We start from the raw sequence: 14747 nt of genomic DNA, 5'->3' as shown, positions 1-14747 counted from the left end.
CACACACACACACACACACACACACACACACACACACACACGGGAGTCGACACACTTATGGATATTCACACACACACACACACACACACACACACACACACACACACACACACACACACACACACACACACACACACACACACACACACACACACACACACACACACACACACACACACACACACGGGAGTCGACACACTTATGGATATTCACACACACACACACACACACACACACACACACACACACACACACACACACACACACACACACACACACACACACACACACACACACACACACACACACACACACACACACACACAAGCTTTATCCTGCAGTTTCTTGTGAGATGTTCAAGAGTCCTCAAGATCAAAATCCATCCGTATTAATTTTTAATTCTCTTGTACTTTCAAATCCGGTGTTGATGCACTAAAGAACTAAGATAGAGATTAAGCCGAAACCTAAATAAAATTTTAGTTGAACTTTTTTAGCCTTTGCGTTTTGTTTGATATTCTATAATATACACTTGAAGACAATAAAGCTCAAACCTGTGCTGAAGTATATTATTCTTTGCCTGTTTTATTGTCTTCAGAGCACATTGACTGTAGAAGTTGAGCTGTAACTGCAGAACTCTTGAGTTGAACATCTTGTGGGAACCTGAAATGTCCTGCGTCCCCACATTCATAAAGATGAATATAAGTGACCTCACTGGCAGATGGCAGAGGAGAACATCCCACCATCCACTCATCATCACAGGATTGTTCAAAACTCAGAGGCTTCTGATTGGCTGAGAGCAGTGAGGTGTGAGTATAAATGGAAGCTGAAGATGAGACGACATTTCCCAGCGAAGACACTTCAGTCCAAACTGAGCTTGAGCTTCAACAGTCATGGCGACCTACATGGACGTGTCTTTCCAGAGCAGCCTCAAGACTCAACATGTTCAACACGCAAGGTGAGATCTTCAGAAACTCATGGATGCCTGAAGCGTTATCTTCTGCTGTTTTATTCAGTGTTGATGAACTAAAGTCATCGTGTTGTTGTTTTCAGATGCGTTCTTACATGTTTGGAAAGAAAGTGTGGCAACAGTTTGGAGAAGCTCAGATCTGCTCTTGGAGAGTATCTTCAGAACGGCATCCACACCTCAGATCTTCTGGACAGGGCCGTGTCCTTCATCAGCCTCAGACCACTTTTACTTTCCCATGACGGCTACTCCAAATATTCCCGTGACTTCCTGCGTCTTTTCCCGGATCACACAGAGGATGTAGCAGCGTTGTGCTCTGAAGAATGAACATCACCTGGAAAACTCTTCACACAAACCGCTCTTAGAAGAAAGACTCAACATTAAGAAGACTTGAAGATCTCTCACTAATGCCTTAACTCGTGTATATAACTTTAAGCTTTAATGATTGTTGGATTTATATTTCTTGCTCAAAGGAATATTTTTATATTTTTGTTTTTACAAATGCTGTTTTATGCATTATATGCATTATTTCTGGCAGTTACACTGCAATATCTTAATCTTTGTGTTTGTGAATGAATGCTGTTTTCATTTAAACTTCATGAAGAGATTTTAACCCCAAACTCCTTTAATGGAGTAAATGTTGTTGTGATTCAACAATGATCTCAAACCGTACAAATGGACAACTGCGTCCAAAAGAGAGAAAATAAAAGTAGTTTCTTTGTTTACAATTTCCATTTCTGTTTCTTATTTGATGTGTTATGAAGGTTTCCTGCTCAATAACAGGTCAGGCTCGCACATATAAAATATGCCTCATGTTTCCGCTCTCAGGTTGAACACAGAAATGCATTTGATCATTTCACTCACGCATTAAATGCATAAAAGGAACTGTATGTAAGAAATGTATTTCAATTAATCATAAAATGGCCCTGATATGTCACTAGACATTAAGAAATCATGTTAATTTCAAATACTTATATCACTGACAACGGTTGTCCGGCCAAGATATTGTCATTTTAAAAGTGAAGTTGCAGCCCTCAACTGATGTTGATGTTGACATGTTGTGTTTTGGCCTGAAGCTCCACCCTCCACCTGTCGACCAATCACGAAGTCAGTAGTGTTTCTGCATTCGGGTGGCCAGCTCTGCTCTAGTTACCACAGCTGCAGCTACACACTTTTTGGATAAACAATGTCTAACTTTACGAAACCTAAACGACCTCGTTATGAATCAGAAAAATGTTGTGACAGTGTCTGAAATAAAACAAGGATTTGAGATGCCTTTGAAAGATAGAGACGGCTGAAAACGGAGAATAATTTGAAGACTGATGCCAACGTTGCTAATTTTCTCCTGGACAGGTAAGGTTCATCTGTTTGGCTAACTTGTACTTAATGTAAATGGACATTTCAAATATTCATGACAGTCGAACAAAGATATGCATGTTCGTGCAAAGTAACGTTAGGTTAGCGCAGATGGAGGAGGTGGGTCCAGGGGCGTAAATTTTATCTAACAGTAGGGGGGGACGATAAACATGAAATTTCTCAAGAGCAATTTTTGAAGGGGACACAAATAATATAGCCAAAATCGTACTTGTAAGGATATGTGTACCACAAAAAAAAAAAAAAAAAATGTGTGCTTATTTGCCGTTTTGGTGCACTGAATAATTATCTAATGTCCGTTTTTCTTTTCTCTGTCATTTTATCTGACCAACAACACAAAGCAATAGTTGTTTAAATATGAGTAGGTTCACCACACAGTCATATTATTTAAAATTATCTTGCATCCTCCACATAGTATTTTATACTATGATATTCAGATCTTTAGATATTCAACTGCAGCAAGCCCTCTGATCTGAAACCCAACACAGATCTGACACAGCGCCGCGCGCATATACTTTAGATTTAGAATTAGCGCCAATTCGAGGGTGGTGTCACAGATGCATCAGCGTCAGACCTCTACACTCCGCCCATCCGCTCCGCTTCACCCGAGTTCTGATTCATCGCACCTGTGTTCATCACCTGTCCCTAATTCCCCATCACTGCACTTCCTGTTATAAGCACCTTCAGTTCCTACAGTCATTGTCAGGTCTCGTCGATACTACATCGCCATACTGACTCACTCACTCGATCCTTACCTTCAGAAGACTTACCTGTGTTCCTTCATCCGACGATCCTTCCTCAACCAGCCTGCCTTCTTCAGATCACCAGCCTTGAACTTTCACCATCCCGACTTCCATCCTGCATCAGATAAGAGACTCATTCAGAACACTTCATCAGTTACCGCTCCAGTTTATCTCATCACTTCTTCCTGTCTGCCGTGACCATTATATGTTTGTGTTAAATAAATATCCTTTCAACTTACCTGTTTGTGTCATTCAGCAACCCTGACAGAAGACCTGACCAAACATGCACGAACCATCTGGTCACGGCGACGGAGAAGCTTCCACGCCGATCTTCACCACTGGATCCTCACCTGTCACTTCATCACCCGCCATCAATTCTTCTTCGTCTGCCTCTGTCAGTCCCATGGCCCGGCCAGCGCCCTTCTCTGGCGAGGAGGGGGAGTGCAGCGGATTTCTCCTGCAGTGCGAGCTGTTCATGGAGATGAACGCATCACAATTCGCCTCCGAGAGATCTAAGGTAGCTTTCTTCATTTCCCTTCTCACTGGAAGAGCATTGCTTTGGGCACAATCGCTTTGGGAAGCGAAAGGAGCTGTGACTGAGACCCTGAACAACTTTATTAGTCACTTCCGGGTTGTATTTTCTCCAGTCGCTAATGCTTTATCAGTTCATGATCAATTATTTCATCTACGACAAGGCAAGTCATCTGTTTCTTCATATGCCCTTCAGTTTCGAACCCTAGCAGCCTCTAGTGGATGGAATGAGCCGGCTTTAATCACCGCCTACCGGCAAGGGTTAGATCATGAGATCCGGTTACAACTCACCATTCATGATGATGCCATTGGTTTGGAAAGTCTCATTCAGCGTTCCATCAGAGTGGACCAACGCCGCACTGCCTGTCTGCTCGCTCAACCTGCACTGCCTCCTCCTCGTCCTTCCACCACAGTCAACCCTCTAACACCAGAACCCATGGACCTCAGTTCTGCACATTTATCAGCAGTTGAACGCCAGAGACGTATCTCTAACAACCTGTGTCTATACTGTGGATCCGCTGGCCACCTGCTAGTCTCTTGTCCAGTTCGTCCCCCACGACCGGCGGTGAGTACAGTACATCTTCCATCACCCATTTCTCAACTGAAATACACTACTGTTCAGATCTCACATCGTCAGCACTCTCTTCCAGCACAAGCGCTAATCGACTCTGGGTCCGCTGGTAACTTTATCTCCCGTTCCACTCTTCAAAAGCTACAAGTCCACCATGAATCCATCCCGCAGTCTCTTCAAGTGCATTCCATCCTCGGCAGACCGCTCGGTCGTGGGAGGATATGTCACCGCAGCCCCTCTGTAACAATGAAAGTTGGTTGTCTTCATCAAGAGGAATTGTCTTTTCTGGTGTTGGAGGGTTCTACGGCAGATATCATCCTGGGACGCCCGTGGTTGGAACTTCATTCTCCAGATATCAACTGGTCTACGGGAGAGGTTCGTCAATGGGGAAGTAACTGCTTTTCACGCTGTTTATCTCAGGTTAAAAGGGTGTCTCACCATCACTCATTACCCGTCCACCATCACTCATTACCATGGTCCATTTCCATGTGTACTACCTCCATTGAAAGCCCAGCTATTAACGACCATCATGAGATTCCTCACAGTTACCGGGCGTTCCAGGATGTCTTCGATAAGCAGCTGGCCACGAAACTTCCACCACATCGGCCATGGGACTGTGCGATTGACCTACTGCCTGGGGCGGTCCTACCGCGTGGTAAAATCTACCCACTGTCCATCCCAGAACAGAAGGCCATGGAGGAGTACATCGAGGAGGCACTTCACCAAGGATACATCCGACCTTCTACTTCCCCTGCTGCTTCAAGCTTCTTTTTCGTCGGTAAGAAGGACGGAGGCTTGCGCCCCTGTATAGATTACCGGACCCTCAATAATTCCACCGTCAAGTATAGGTATCCTCTTCCTCTGGTCCCAGCCGCCTTGGAACAGCTTCGTGGTGCAAAGGTATTCACTAAACTTGATCTCCGTAGTGCTTATAATTTAATTAGAATTAGAAAGGGAGATGAGTGGAAGACCGGATTCATCACTCCTGCAGGCCACTATGAGTACCGCGTCATGCCCTTCGGGCTGTCCAATGCTCCAGCGGTCTTCCAGGGGTTTATGAATGAGATATTTAAAGATTATCTGAACCAGTTCGTTATAATCTACATCGATGATGTCCTTATATATTCTACCAGCCTGTCTGAGCACCGCCTTCATGTCAAGTCAGTTCTCCAACGTCTTCGGGATCATCAGCTGTATCTAAAACTTGAGAAATGTGAGTTCCATCAAGAAACCCTCCACTTCCTAGGGTATGTGATCACTCCTCAGGGAGTCACCATGGACCAGAGGAAGGTGGATGCCGTTGCCAACTGGCCATTACCCATCACCATCAAAGAGCTGCAACGATTCCTGGGCTTCGCAAACTTCTACCGTAGATTCATTCAAGGTTACAGTCAAATCAGTGCTCCTATCACCTCACTCCTGAAAAAAGGGGCCAAGTCTCTGTCCTGGACCTCTGAAGCCACCCAAGCGTTTGATGTGTTGAAGCAATCATTCAGTTCCGCTCCTACCCTTGTGCATCCCAATCCAGATCTTCCTTTCACCGTCGAAGTGGATGCGTCCAACACTGGGGTAGGAGCGATCCTCTCTCAACAGCAGGGGAAGCCTCCTCGACTCCATCCATGTGCCTTCTTCTCCAAGAAGATGTCCCCGGCGGAGCAGAATTATGATATCGGCAACCGGGAACTGCTGGCTATCAAGCTAGCTCTGGAGGAATGGAGACACTGGCTGGAGGGAGCGAAACATCCCTTTATAGTCATCACAGACCACCGAAATCTGGAATACCTTCGAGAGGCCAAAAGACTCAACACTCGTCAAGCTCGCTGGTCCCTTTTCTTTACAAGATTCAACTTCAAGGTAACATACCGTCCAGGGGACAAAAATGTCAAGGCTGATTCACTATCTCGTATACATCAACCCGATACCTTCACTCCAGAACCAGAACCTGTCCTCCCTCCAGCCTTGATTGTTAGTCCCATCCAGTGGGGTATAGATGACCATATAGCCGACGCCACCCGAACCGAACCTGCTCCGCCGGGAGGGCCAGTGGGACGGACTTATGTTCCCACGCGTCTACGTCCGTCCCTCATGGACTCGGTCCATACTTCGCTGGGCTCTGGACACCCAGGCAGTCAACAGACCCTCTCGCTCCTTCAACGTCGGTACTGGTGGCCCAGTATGAGCCAGGATGTGTCCCAGTACGTTAAGGGCTGCTCAGTCTGTGCCATGGCCAAGGTCCCTCGTCGGCTCCCAGAAGGTAAATTAGTACCCTTGCCTATTCCAACCAGGCCGTGGTCCCATCTGGGGATAGACTTTGTTACCGATCTCCCTTCTTCTCAATCTCAAACATGTATACTGGTGGTTGTTGACCGTTTCTCGAAGGCCTGTAAACTCATCCCTATGCCAGGTCTACCCACTGCCTTCGAAACGGCAGAAGCATTATTTAACCAAGTCTTTCGTCACTTTGGGTTACCAGAAGATATCGTCTCCGATCGCGGACCTCAGTTTATATCCAGGGTATGGAGAGCCTTCTTCAACCTTCTGGGAGTCACAGTCAGCTTGACGTCAGGATACCATCCCCAGTCCAATGGCCAGACTGAGCGGAAGATACAAGAGGTCGGACGGTATCTTCGATCCTACTGCCATGACCATCAAGACTGCTGGAGCAGGTATCTACCCTGGGCCGAGTATGCACAGAATTCCCTTCAACAGTCTACTACTGGTCTCACGCCGTTTCAGTGCATACTCGGCTTCCAGCCGCCCCTGTTTCCCTGGTCAGGTGAGCCTTCAGATGTTCCAGCAGTCCATCATTGGTTCCAGGAGAGCGAGAGGGTCTGGGACTCAGCTCATGTTCATCTCCAAAGGGCTGTTCGGAGACACAAGAGTCAGGCCGACGCTAGAAGATCTGCGACTCCGAGGTATCAACCAGGGCAAAAGGTCTGGCTCTCCACCCGGGACATCCGTCTCCGTCAGCCCTGTCGTAAGCTGAGTCCCCGATATATAGGTCCATTCGCAATACAGAGGCAGATCAACGACGTCACCTACCGGTTATCACTCCCTGCACACTACCGCATCTCACCTTCATTTCATGTCTCCCTGCTCAAACCCTATACTGATCCTTTGTTTCCTCACTCCTCAGAGCCTGGCGCTGATGAGGTACCTCCTCCTCCCGTGGACCCCGCTGACGAGAACATCTACCAGGTCCAGGGCATTCTCGATTCCCGACGACGGGGCAATCAACTGGAGTACCTCGTGGACTGGGAGGGTTTTGGACCTGAGGAGAGATGCTGGGTTCATCGTGATGACATACTAGACCCTATGCTCCTACAGGACTTTCACTCATCTCATCCCAATCGTCCGGCGCCGAGAGGTCGAGGTCGGCCCCGTCGTCGGGTCTTTCGGCCCTCAGGAGCTGGCCGTGGAGGAGGGGGTACTGTCACAGATGCATCAGCGTCAGACCTCTACACTCCGCCCATCCGCTCCGCTTCACCCGAGTTCTGATTCATCGCACCTGTGTTCATCACCTGTCCCTAATTCCCCATCACTGCACTTCCTGTTATAAGCACCTTCAGTTCCTACAGTCATTGTCAGGTCTCGTCGATACTACATCGCCATACTGACTCACTCACTCGATCCTTACCTTCAGAAGACTTACCTGTGTTCCTTCATCCGACGATCCTTCCTCAACCAGCCTGCCTTCTTCAGATCACCAGCCTTGAACTTTCACCATCCCGACTTCCATCCTGCATCAGATAAGAGACTCATTCAGAACACTTCATCAGTTACCGCTCCAGTTTATCTCATCACTTCTTCCTGTCTGCCGTGACCATTATATGTTTGTGTTAAATAAATATCCTTTCAACTTACCTGTTTGTGTCATTCAGCAACCCTGACAGGTGGGTTGCTTGAATTATGGGTTCATTAGCCTATTATTCTTAATGAAAAACACAGCAAGAAAACAGTACAATGACACACTCCCTTAAATAGGCACTTTTACATTTCGCTTTGAAACCAAAACTTCCGCGATCATCTTGTCTGTCAGCTGTTTGCTCTAATGATGAATGAAATCTGACTCTCCTTCGGCTCGTGCTGTATTGAGCAGACACATTCAGTTTTTAATTGTTGTGTCTGGTCTCTAACTAAACAAAATTATTTTATTACTATAAAAATGAAAACAACGGTGGCCCGGGGCGGTGCCGCGGTGGGCAAGTGACGCTAACAGTGTTTTGCCTAATCTGTATTAAAGAGAAAAGAGTCACTTCATCTGATGTTTAAAGTGAATAAAATAGTATTGACAGCTTACTGGAGTTTCACAACTGCTGTCTGAAGAGCTTTGTTCTCTCCCCAAACTTGTGGTGGTAGTTTTTTTTTACGTTCAATGGGTAACGTTAGTTGAGGTGCGCGGTGGATCAAACCACTGTGGGGCAAGGGGGAGGGGGGACTCAAAATGTTTCTAAACTTAAACGCATTTTTTGTCCCGTTTGCTTTTGTATTGTTTTACTACTTACACATTTATTTTAAGTATATATCATTATATTATTTACAATACTCAGCATGGTTTTTAGGGGGGGACAGCCCTCAGATTGGGGGGGTCCTGTCCCCCCCCGTCCCCCCCGTGATTTACGCCCCTGGGTGGGTCATTGAATTGAAAAGGTAACGTTAAGGAATTGTTTGGTAAATAAAAATGGCGAGTCGTCATTGCTAACATTAGTAATGCATTATCAGAGCCCGTTTCTCTGTCATTATGCTGGGACGCTGAGGAAAACAACATTAGCACGCCTGTTAGCACTGTGTAAACGTATTTGAGACAGTAGCCTAACGTTACCTCAGTAAAAATGATTCCTCATTCGTTCTTCGCATATATAGTGGACAAAACATGCTGCAAGTTGACCTGTATGACTATTGCTAATGTTATTTAGCTTTGCTGTAAATGTACTGCTTTGCTGGGAATGTACTGTCACATATGAGCGTTCATATTTACGATTATATTTGGCTAATCGCCATTATTACATTTTTGCGATTCATAATTACTTCACAAAACATCGCTCTTGAAGCATAAACATAATTAACAGAAAGAAAAAAAACTTACTGTGTACGACTCGTCACTTGCCATTGAAAGCTCCGTGTAGCAGCCTCGAGTCAGGGGAGGGGGATACACCGCTCTACAGTCATTTGAAAGTGATTGCAGTACCAGTTTTGGCCACAGTCCTACACACAGAGCCGGATTAACGCAAAGGCAAACTAGGCACGTGCCTAGGGCCCGATTGGCTGGATGGGGCCCAGACAGAGGGACAAAAAAAAAAAAATTAAAATGTACAAATGTCCTATCTACAATTTATTTCAATATTTATTAATTAACAAAAAATAGTGATGATGTTTATCTTAACCATAGACTGTTACATTACGTCACATTAACGCCAGCCCATGACTGTATTTATTATAATCAGGTCAGAGCGGGACAACAAAGCTAGCAGGCAGGTGTTTTGAGTAGGCTAACATTCAAGATGCTTTTGGTGCGGCAAAACGTAAAAAGAAAAAAATGAAGAGGAACAAAAGAAGAGACAGCGGGGGGCTTTATAGAAGTTTCTGTCGGGCAGCTGTGAACCTGCTCGAGTCAGCAGAGCCAAAGGCCGAGCCATGCCCGGAGACACGGCCCGAAGACGCGGTGGAAGATGCGGCGGAAAATAAGTAAAACAACATTTCCGTGTCAAGTTTTATGCTGCGTTCACACCAAACACGAATAGAGCGTCTGGCGCGAGTGATTTCAATGTTAAGTCAATGGAAAGGCGCGTTTACGCGCGTCTGGAGGTCATGGGCGCAGAAGGCGCGTTTCGCGCGGAACGCAGCATTAAGTTACAAGAAAATCTAATTCAAAATGATAATAAAAGATAAAAACAAATGTAAAAAAAGAAATAAATCATTAAAAGAATAATGGCATGGCCCTACTTTACATATGATATAATAATCATGTATGGCTCCCATAATTGTACAAAGTCCTTTATTTTACTCTTGGAGATATAAGTCAGCCTTTCCAGTCCAATGCACTCTGAAAGTTCTTTTATCCATTGTTTTATAGAAGGTGCTTCCATGCTCTTCCAGTTCAGCAATGGCTCTTCTGGCATGTAACAATCCAAAGTCCAATAGTCTAGTGTGTTTCTTTGTTTGTGAGAAACCTGTAGGATATATTCCCAGTACACAAAGTTTGGCACAATGTGGTATTTTAAGATTAAACCGTTCTGACAAACAGTTTATGACATCCTTCCAGAACTTCTGTATATCAGAACATTCCCATAGACAGTGAATTAGAGTTCCTTTATAATTTTGGCATTTTGTATATATATCAGGAATATTGCTAGACATATGATTGAGTTTTTCAGGTGTTATATAAACCCTTGTCAACCATTTATACTGTAATAATTTAAGCCGCGTGTTTATGATTTGTTTTTGCGCTTTTAAACATGCTTCAGTCCATTCAAATTCCTCTATTTATTCTTGAATGGCTTTCCTCCATGCGTTTAATTTGTCTACAGCAGACTCTTTATAGTTAGACATTATTAAATTATAATATTTTGACAATTGGCCCTTTTCACCTCTTTTTTCAATTATTTCCTTAATTAATGACAGTTTGGGAATGTACATAATATCTGTAGACCTGGAAGACATAAAACTTTTAAGCTGTGTATATATATTTTTTTTAAATGTTTTGAGGGAATCTGGTGTTTATCACACAATTCTTGAAATGTAAGAAGTATACCATCCATATACAAGTCTTTAATAGTCTGAATACCTTTAGTTTTCCATAGTTTAAATCCTCCATCCTTATATTTATTATTATTTATTGTTAGACAGTTTCTAAATGGTCTTGATGAATGTGAAGGGGTCATGTTTGCCTTCTTGTTCTTAATTACAACATTTATAAATGTTGTAAGCTATTGCATTTTGCAGAAAATCTTAATTAAATGTGTTGATTAAATGTAAACAGAGCAAATAAGATAAACTTATTTGCTCTGTTTACAGTTTACTGATACCTATTGTTTATTTACTGGTACTACTGCCTTAACAATTACACCCCCAATGGATGAGGATAATTTAATAGCATTTAATAGAGCCATGTAATGACGTATAAATAATGAATATCAAAAAATAGTCTGATGGACTGTTTAATATACAACAATTTGTAACCAAAGACTAGGCTATGTAAAATGTGAATTCAATTTTATTAGTAACTTTGGTAAGTTTCAGATTTCAATTCATAAATAACATCGATGGAGGGGGGCCCAAAAAATGCAGCCTGCCTAGTGTAGTCCATTTATTTAATCCGGCTCTGCCTACATACAGCTCCTTTAACTATCAAGAGGGCATTTTAAGTCAGTGATTCCTCGATCTGGAGTTCATGTATCCCAGCTCCTGATGTAAGGTGAGTGATCTGAACACAAATACTCTTATCTCGCTGAAATCTTGACGGATTTACAAATGGTTTGGTTTCTTATGAACGTTATTAACGTAGCTATAATTCTGTAAGCTTGAACAAATTATGAATAATTATTCATAAGTATGCTATGCAGTGTCATAACTACATCTCTGACGTTTATAACAAACCAAACAGTTTGAAAATCGGTAGAAAATTGAGCAAGTTATGGTTATTTAAAAAGTACATGCTTTAAAACACAATGTTACGAGTGAGCGAGCTGACTGTGACAAGATGGCCGCCATGACCTCCATTGGCCAGCAGCGCGGACGAGACATCTAGCCTTTATTATGTATATCTATGGTGACAAATGGGTCCCCCTGAAATCCTCATTTAGGACCCCAAGCGATCCCATTGGTTCAGATTGCTTTTAATAGGTATTCTCTTTAGTGCCTGATTACAATTCCTGCAAAATCATGTTATGATAAATGCTGTTTCAACTACGTCATAATGACCATTTATGTCTGTAGTGTTAGTTAGCTTTAGCATAGCATACAGATAAGAGATTAGCCTGATAGGTTAGTTTATACACTATATATATTATTATTATTATTAAGCTATTATTATTGATTAACTGTTAATCAAGTGTAAGAAAGTACGTTTTAATGTGCACTCATTTCTTTTCATACACAATATTTAGTAAGCTACGCATATTTTAAATGAATATCATTGGTATATACTAAGAGTAATCATTAACTGACAGTTTGGAAAGACCCGGTTTGTCATGACTCTGAGTTTGCAGCGTTTTCATGAGAAATTCAGTGAAAAATGTGGAAAACATGTTTGTTATTTTGGCTTATTTTCATTCCAGACAAAGAAGAAGAAGAAGAAGAAGAAGAAGAAGAAGAAGAAGAAGAAGAAGAAGAAGAAGAAGAAGAAGAAGAAGAAGAAGAAGAAGAAGAAGAAGAAGAAAAGAGTCGGTCATGTAAGATATAATGACATTAATAATCACAGAAGATGTCAGGTGTTCAGTTGATTGTTTTATTGCAGCAGAAATACATTCACTGAACTGCTTTAGTGTTTTAAAACTTCAGTTGCCTTCACAGAAAGACACAAATGATCACGTGATCAATTAAAATGACAAATGCCACTATGAGAAAGTTTGTCATGAGAATATAACCCTTCACAGAAGGAACAATGACGGCTGTATACAGTACAGGAGAAGATTCAGAGAGCGCTGAGAACCAACACACACTTACAAACCCTTCAAACTGGGTCAATATGAATATGATCTATATAGACCAAAGAGGAAAAGATCAAATATGAATCATAAAGTCTCTGTAAAATGGTAATCTCAGAGGGAGACAAATATGAGCCCAATTTGAGCCACTTCATATAAACAGCACAGAATTCATAACGCATCGCATTCATATCAAGAAATTATAACATTTCATAACATTTTCTGTGTAAATTGATCAGCTTTTAGGACAAAGCTTGAGTATGTTAAATCAAACTGATTATAAAATAATAAAGAAATGTTTTTCTTCACATCTCTTGAAGATTTATCTAATGTAAGTCAATGTTGTCTAATGTAGACGTCAGTATATATTCCCATCAGAGAAAGAGATCAAATATAAATCATAAAGTCTCTCTATGAAGATCGTCTCAGAGGAAATTAAACATAACCCCAATTTGAGTCACTTCATATAAACAGCACATAATTAATAATGGAGCACACATACATTAATATCAAGAAATGATAACATTTCATATAACATGTGCTGTGTAAATCAACTCTTTATCAGCTTGAGTCTGATATCAGACTATAAATGGCCTTTAAAATAATAAAGGAAGCGTTTCCTTCACATCTCATGAAGATGCATTTCATGTAGAAGTCAATGTTGTCTAATGTAGACGTCAGTTTATGTTCCCATCAGGAACTCTTGACAGGAAGTCTTCACAGAAGATCGGATCATCAGAGCACTTTGCAGTGCAAATATCTCTTCCAAACTGGAACTTATGAAACACTTTTTGTCCAGAAGAGAAGCTGAAGCGCCACATCCACTGAGTCTAGTGTAGACGTTCAGTATGTGCTGCTGTTGCTGTAAGGCTCTACCACGGCCTCCAGATGGCGCTCTTGTTGACATTCATCTCTTTGCTGAAGGTGTTCTGGTCTGGGCCGCTCAGCCGAGGCAGGACACTTTCCCTCCTGTTCTGATCACATGATGTCTGCAGCTTCTGGAAGAGCTTCAGCAGTCTTCTCTGGCTCTGTGTCTTCATCTCATCTGTGGACAGGAAGTGCTCGCTCTCACACACACACACACACCTGGAGAAGCCTTGATTGACAGCATGTGAGCCGGAACGGTGGCGCTCCAGGGGGTCAGTTGAGCGTCATCTCCAGGATATCTGCTTTCTCCAGCTGGGAATCAGGAACTCTGGAGCCAGAAGACACTTGAGCTGCTCGATGCTGCTGTCCATACCATCTCTGCAGAGCATCTTCTCCACTATTGGCTTTCTCAGATCTGCAAATCAAGACAGAAAAGCATCAGGAAAGTGGCCTTGGAATAAGCCAGTGATGGAGAAGAGCCGTGAAAGCTGCTGCAGTGATGTTGCTGTAAGTAGGATGTGAATGGACCTTGTTGTTGAGAGGGAGATGCTCCTTTGAGATGATTGTAGGTGTCATGTCTGGATCTCTGTGCTGTAGATCTCTCTGTGCAGAGCCAGTCTGATGTGCTCCGGCTGCAGCTCCTCTATTTATACTCACAAATCTCCATATGAATGTGTGAGGCTTGAGCTTCAAGGAGTTTCCCACAGTTTGGAGCCAATGGAAGAGCTGGAACAGACAATGAGGGATGTGGGCCGCCACATGCTCAACGCTCCTCTATCAGTGTCTCAGGGGAGAATCTGGGAAAGTGCTGACCTGTAGAGCTCATGTTCACATCAGAGTCACTGAAGCTGCTCATCATGAGACACACGTGGCGTCAGTGACACCGGCATCATCTCAGTCCACAGATGAGCATCTCAACATCACATCATTCCTGCACATCTCATCTCCATCACTGTGAGCTTGTAAATGAGCAGTTTTCATCTGCGTTCCCGAGTTTAATATCAAACTACAATAATATTATAACCAATTAGATCAAGTCAAATCATGCTTTA

General features: G+C 43.1%; 1 pseudogene across 1 annotated transcript; it reads right to left on the bottom strand.

Moving 5' to 3' along the window:
* Positions 1 to 13700: 13700 nt before the first annotated feature.
* On the bottom strand, positions 13701 to 14456 carry LOC307143063 (transcription factor HES-5-like; annotated as a pseudogene). Its single transcript has 2 exons — positions 14224 to 14456; positions 13701 to 14110 (listed from the first exon to the last, which is right to left on the bottom strand). The product of its transcript is annotated as a transcription factor HES-5-like (transcript).
* Positions 14457 to 14747: the final 291 nt, after the last annotated feature.

The sequence above is a fragment of the Gobio gobio genome (assembly GCF_949357685.1).
Source record: "Gobio gobio genome assembly, chromosome: 19".
Taxonomy (NCBI): Eukaryota; Metazoa; Chordata; class Actinopteri; order Cypriniformes; family Gobionidae; genus Gobio; species Gobio gobio.
Note: the sequence above shows the minus strand (reverse complement) of the source record. Positions and strands in the feature narration are given on the sequence as shown.